General features: G+C 31.8%; 1 pseudogene; it reads right to left on the bottom strand.

Moving 5' to 3' along the window:
* Positions 1-7175: 7175 nt before the first annotated feature.
* Positions 7176-7332, bottom strand: LOC145293455 (U2 spliceosomal RNA; annotated as a pseudogene).
* Between the last annotated feature and the right edge of the window lie 258 nt (positions 7333-7590).

Here is a 7590-nt window from a genome sequence, read left to right as displayed (position 1 = left end):
TTCTGGATGGTGTTTTGTAACTATTCTGTATATATATATTTAAAAGTCGTCATTTGAAAGAAAATTGTGGAGGTGGACTTAATCTAAAAATTTCCGTTTTTTATTCAATTGTAAGGTTAAAGTACAGAATAGGTACAAAACGCCCTCTTCTCCCCATGTTAAGAATGGCTTTTTAAATTATAACGTTATTACTTCAGCACGGATCAATAAGGGCATCAGTACCCAATTTCTTTAATAAAGAAAAAGCATTCATATTTTCTTATTTAAAAACAACTTTTGTAAAAAAAAAAGAAGAAAAAAGTGTACTTTCAATTTTTGGTAAAAAAGGTTTTCTTAAAAAAAAACTACGGTATAAAAAAGCAAAAAGCAAAACATTAATCGGAACTCATGAAGGGTGTGATCCGTCCTGAAATAATAACGTTATTATATAAAAAGTCATTCTTAACATTGGGAGGGGATGGGAGGGTGTTTTATACCTAATCTGTACTTTAACCTTACAATTGAATAAAAAACATATCATAAAACTTTAATTAAAGGTGAAGATATGATTTAAAAAATAGCGCGGATCACCTCTGCCTTAGCACCGAAAGTACAGAATAGTTAAAAAAAACATCCTCCCTCTCCATGTTAAGAATAGCTTTCTAAATAATAATGTTAATGTTTCAGTACTGTACCTTGTCTGCTTAAGTTTAACTTTTGTTTATTAGATTGTTAGGTGAAAGTACAGAATAGTTACAAAACATCCTCCTTCCCATGTTAAGAATGGCTTTCTAAATAATAACGTCATTATTCCAGCACGGTAGATTCTCTGCATAAGTGCCATGTTTTGTTTATTAAATTGATAGGTGAAAGTACAGAATAGTTACAAAATACCGTCCCCATGTTAAGAATGTCTTTCTAAATAACATTATTTCAGCACGGTATTTTCTATGCATAAGTACTATGTATTTTTGTTTATTAAATTGTTAGATGAAAGAATAGAATAAATGCAAAACTCCCTCCCCATGTTAAAGAATAGCTTTCTAAATAATAACGGTATTATTTCAACACGGTACCTTCTCTGCATAAGTACCATCTTTTGTTTATTAAATTGTTAGGTGAAAGTATAGAATAGTTACAAAACGCCCTCCCCATGCAAAGAATGGCTTTCTAAATAATGTTATTATTTTAGCACGGTACTTTCTCTGCATAAATGCCATGTTTTGTTTATTAAATTGTTAGGTGAAAGTACGATACTCATGCAGAGAGTGATCCGTGCTGAAATAATAACGTTATTATTTAAAAAGCCATTCTTAACATGGGGAGGGGAGGGTGTTTTGTATCTAATCTGTACTTTAACCTTACAATTGAATAAAAAAAAAAGCATATAATAAAAAAAACATTAATTAAGCGTGGAAATACGATTTAAAGAATAGCGCGGATCACTCTTCATTAGCACCAAATATTATTTAAGCACGTTACCAATCCATAAATTTTCTTCGGAAAAAAACTGTATTTTCACCTAAAAATTTATAGTTTTAATAATAAAAAAAGTTCATATTTTCTTATATCGAAACAATTGTTTGAAAAAACAAAAACAAAAAATAATAATAATAATAATAATAATAATAATAATAAAAACACTTCGTCTTATATGCTTCAATTCAAAACGCAAGCAAGCAACTTTTTTTTGCCTAATATAATAAAGAAAAAAATTTTCAATTAAAAAATTTGAAAGATAAACAAATAAATTATGTTTTTTTTTTTTTTACTTATCGAGTAAACAGAAAATAAAATCCTCTAAGTCGTTTCGTCAAATCGTGGTGCATGAAATGAATTGAAATGGAAGTTCAGTTCTACCAACAAAACTGGTTCGCACTGTCGGCTTACGAAAAATATTTTTATTTTTTTTTTATATTTTTATAATTGGCCATGTTAATTTATTTTAATAACATAGAAACATCCCTCGACTCTAAAGATGGGTTGTCTGAAAATTTCAAATAAATTGGTAATGTAGAAATATGGTTTCATCAATTTTGAACGAATCAAGAATTACATTTTTATATATAGAGATTTGCGATTATTATTAGGCTTACTCGGAGAAATCAGTTAGTCTATATTAGGCCATATAAACTTGCATGAGCACATATACATGCAGCCATGTAGCCCACATACTCGCACCATCTAATGCATATATCAAAAGCTTGCTATGTAATTGTTGTATATTCTTATTATTAATGTGTAGTAATCTGAAATAAGGACTGCTTATTTATTATTTTGTTTATTTATTTATTTTGATTTATTTTAATTTAATTTTGGATTTATTTTATTTTATTTTTATTTTATTTTTAATTGTTATTATATAATGGTGGGATGGTGTGCGTTAAGTTAAGAATGAAGAGCCTAATTCATGTCGACGATTAATCTTGGGATGCAATTTGGCAATCAGGATTGATTATTTGATACGAATGTTGCCAACATTGCGTTCGGTGGCTAAAATATCTACTCTGATGGATTTGTTAGTATTGTCAACACGTTTGAACCCAAGTCAGATAATATATATATATATATATATATATATATATATATATATATATATATATATATATATATATATATATATATATTATATGGGAATGTACGGCACAAACCCTATGCGGGTTTAACCGACTTCCTCCGAAGGAAGAAGTTTCGTGGGAGTATGAAATTCGTAAGCGGTCTCCAACTGGGGTATATATAGTACTAATTATAAAGCGGCCCCCAGCTGGAGTATATATCGTACTAATTATAGTAGTAGTAGTAGTAGTAGTAGTAGTAGTAGCATAGTTTTATTATTTGTATTCTTTTCTGTTCTATTATTACTATTTTGATTATTTCTACTATTGCCTGTTTTACCGTTACAGTTACTGTTACGTTTACTATTGTTACTGCTATTAATACTAGTATTAACATTGACAAATTTTCATCGTAGATGAGAATCGAATTCATGAGTGAAGACTTTAATAGCAGATTGTAGGCCCTTGCCTCAACAATTTTCTCATAATTGGTATTAAAATCACGTAAGAATGTCGACTGTATAATATTGCACAATTTGTTTTATTGTTTCTACTAACCAAGTTTGGGTTTGCATCAATCCACAAAAAGAAACCTTCATTTTCGTCAATATTTCAGCGCTAACAAATTTCCTTGCGTGAAAGCTTAGATTTGTTTTTTTGTTTGTTTTTGTTTTGTTTTTTAATTTTTCCAAACTCCCCAATCGACCGGCTGAGCAACAACGACGATATGTAACGAAATCATCCGTAGAAATAAGTGGAAAAGGAATATATAAAGTGTAATACTATCGTCGTCTCCTCCTCCTCCTCCTCCAAGTGTTGGGAAGTAAAAAAAACACACACTCAGAAAAGAAGTATAACAAAAGAAGAAGTAGGTTTATCAGTGGAACAAAGATACAGGAAATTGTTCACAAACGCACACAAAGGGAAGCGGAGGTGGGGTTGTAATCAAGGTGTGGCAGATGATTGAAACAAAAGGAGCTCAGATATATTTAAAATTCGTGGTGAACTTTACGACGGTTGAGAGCGGCTTACGAAATCTAATATTTTCGACGTTTTACGGCAGTTGCCAGTTAGACACGGTTGAGGACAGTTGCGAGTCAGACACAGTCGAAGACAAATCGAGGTTTGGAACAGGCCGACAAACTCGGTCTCGACAATAAAACTCATATATAAGTATTAGCGTGTAGATGTCGATTGTGTTATACGCACACACCTAAAGTACAATTAATATTCACAGAAATTGTCGGCGTCTGTATTTTGCTCCTCTTTCTTTCTTATTGATCTATTGATATAATAAAGTTCCTGTAATTTTTATCCTCCATCATTTATTTAATGCATATATACATATTCATAACTATAATATTTTAAACTAAATATTAAAAGTATTTTTATACTTACACACACTAGTGGTTCATGCTTACGCAATCATCAGTGAAGGAAATGAGAATTACTGATGGTCGAGAGATTCCAACCAAATCACAAGGTCACCCCGGACTTCGTAGGCGAGCCATTCTACATGAAAGTTACCGCCAATTAATACAAGAGTTCAGATAAATTAAGTTCCAAGTCAGTGGGCATAGATAGTAAACAATCAGAGAGTATTAAACGATAGAAAGTCGAAATGTTACATTTGCGTTAAGGTTGTCCGCTTTACTATTTTAAAAAAACGATTTTGATTAATCTGATTCGTACAAATCAGTATGATACGATTTTTTGTATTGGCTAGCTTCATTTTTGCATCAAGTGCTTACGGGAGGGACCATATGAAGGTTGCCAACATGGATAAGTGAAAACGATGCTATGAAACTGATTGGATTCGAACTTGAAAGGTCGTCTCTCTGCGTCGTTAACCACTTTATCACCCCCACCTCCCTTTTCTGTAATTAACAGTTGAGTTAGTTTATGAATCTCGACGACACGTTCACTGCAGAAATAATACTGTCAGCGAATCAACGAACATTCGGATCGCTCGCCAAAATTGTTGGAGAAGCAGATCTTAAAGAAAAGTTCGAAGGAAAATGCCTTTAGAAAGTTCTTCGTGTTTTAGACGTTTTCAATTTGAATAAAACACACACACACACACAAACACACACACACACACACACATATATATATACATATATATATATATATATATATATATATATATATATATATATATATATATATATATAACCTGATAATAAATCCAGACGGAGTCGAAATACTTGGCCACACAGTTACTATGGCAACTATAACAACTAGTTTTTGCCTAAAGTAAGAAAATTAATTAAAAGGTCAGAAAGGATCCAAACAAGTGTGAGTAAACATGAATTGTCTGTGTTATTCAACGAAATATGCATTAAAGAAAGAATGATGTTTGCGTATATACACATATATATATATATATATATATATATATATATATATATTAAGTAATGTGATTTATAATTTAAAATTTAAAAATTTAAAAAAAAATTTTTAATTTAAATGATTTTGTTGTTGTTCCTTCTTATGAAACTGATTTTTAATTTAATTAAAATTTGATTTTTAAATTTTTAAAATTTTTTAAATTTTTAAATTTTAAATTATAAATCACATTACTTAATATTGAATTAGCTCTAGGACATTTAACTATCGAGCTTATTATATATCTAAATTACAACGAGCACTTTCTATTTCCTGTATTTTAATTAAACTAGTAATTTCACTCTTACATTAAAATACACTCAGCTCTTTAGACTATTGTTCTAATCTCCTTTAAATTATATATATATAGTAAGTTATAAAAATATATATGGCAATTAAGCTACACAGAATATTCTGCGTTTCCTCCTCGTGAGAATTCGTAAGGTGTTTTCGAAGAGTTGTGATTATCGCGCATTTTTATATAAACACATGGTATTGAATTTGCTAATTAGCCACTCAGCTTCTTAAATGTAACCGTGTACATCCTAATTAGCCAATAGTCGGGCACTTACAGGACAAATGTACAGCTGGCCTCAGATTTACTCTTTCCCTTTGTGTATGTTTATGGGAAAGAGTTAGTTATATCCTTTCTATATATTATGAGGATATATTTAACTGTATAAACTGCTGCCAATTTTCTAGTTTAATAAGTTGAATTTTGTTTGTGTGAAATTTTTGATAGGAAATCAGGTTCAAATGGAATGGAATTAGAAGTACCCGTTAGGAGATGCTCTAGTTTAGGATATAGGAAAGCTGACCTGCTTTCAACTGAGGCTGAAAGTAGGTCACCTTTCTATACACAAAAGGATATAACTAACCTTTTCCCATAAAACACACACAGGGAAAGGGTGAACCTGAGGTCAACTGTACCTTTGTCCTGTAAGTGCCCGACTATTGGCTGATTAGGATGGGCACGTTTACAACAAAGAAGCTAATTGGCTAACTAGACAATACAATTCCATGTGTTTATATAAAAAAGCGCGAGAACCACAACTCTTCGTATAAGTCTGACAAATTCTCACTGGGACGAAACGCGGAATATTCTGCGTAGCTTAACTACCATATATATTTGCACAACTTACTACCTAGCTTTACTTCTGCATTGAGCACTGTTAAAGTAAATGCTGAAAATTTACGCATTGTGTAAGCGGTGCTACCAGATCAGGCTGGCTGGAGATATTGGCTTCCTGAGACGAAATGCACCTAACAAGGATGCATTTGTTTTTCTACTTTTTTCTATCTCCCCGACTTCCTAACTGGTTTCATAACTTAAAATGTACCAAACATAAATACTGTAACCCTTTTCCCTCTCCCATTGCAAAACTCTTCATTTCCGCAGTGCAGAGAATAAAAACAATAAAATCCACTATAAAACAACCAAACCAAACATTACAAACTAACGATTAAAGATACAAAAAGTTTGAAGAATAAAAAATCTTCTACAAAATTACTGAATGCAACATGAATACTATTTCCAAAATAACTGAATTCGGTATTAAATAACCCAAAAAGGGTTGATATGCCGTAAAACAAACCATATTGTGTAAACAAATCATGCTTAAGCATTTGGACGATGTCAAAACATTGTTAATTCACTACCCGCACGGCAGCAGACGAATAGCGTAATTGTAAGAATCCTTGGCTGTCGTTTGGGCGATCGGGTTTCGATCCTGGCTTGAGATAGTTGCATGTCTTGCTGCACTGATGAGCTGCGAAACAGTACTGTATGTGGATGGATATATATATATATATATATATATATATATATATATATATATATATATATATATATAACATTTTTTCCAGATTCCGATATAATTCCGATACTGTTCTGAGTTTCCGATTTTGATACAATTACTTATTCCGATTCCAATTCTTTTTAGATTTCTAAATATAAATTGTTTCGGGGTGGTGGAGGTCGGATTACATTAAATATGTTTATATAGTTTTGCAAATGCCAAAATGTACTTATGGGTATGACCTGTAGATTTTAATGTTACTTGGAGTTTAACAAGGCCGATAGCCATTAGTCGCGTGCTCTCGTGTAATAAATGAATGCGTGAATGTAGGATTGACATGAAATTCTTAAAGATAAACTAAAATGAACGTAAAATGGGCTGAAATGACTTAAATAAATAAAAAGTAAATGACTTAGAATGACTTTAATGAACTTAATGATGAATTGAATGACTTTGAGACTGACTGGTTGTAAAGTGGATGATCATTTTACATTAAAATAATACAGAAAAGTGATCCCCCACTTTATATCAAAAAGTTACAAACATAAGTACAGCATGTAGTAAGAACAGATACTACACTTTGATCTTAGCCAAAAGGCCAAGAAAAGTAGGTATTTATTTTCTCCCCTACCGAGCAAATTAGGCACAAGGCCGATTTTTAATGTGAGGAGTGAAGGGAAAATGGAGACCAACTCCCGGGGAGTGGGGGAGCTGGATAGTAACAATTGGTATGAAGGGTTGCCCCTACATTGACCAAGGTTTTATATGTGGGGCTGCCCCCACATATGGTCTTTGCTTGCAGTATCTGACGGGACAGATACTACACTTTGAGGTATTTATTTGCTCCCCCACTGAGCAAATTAGGCACA

Source organism: Euprymna scolopes, chromosome 14 (genome assembly GCF_053919585.1).
Source record: "Euprymna scolopes isolate OS-2025 chromosome 14, ASM5391958v1, whole genome shotgun sequence".
Taxonomy (NCBI): Eukaryota; Metazoa; Mollusca; class Cephalopoda; order Sepiida; family Sepiolidae; genus Euprymna; species Euprymna scolopes.
Note: the sequence above shows the minus strand (reverse complement) of the source record. Positions and strands in the feature narration are given on the sequence as shown.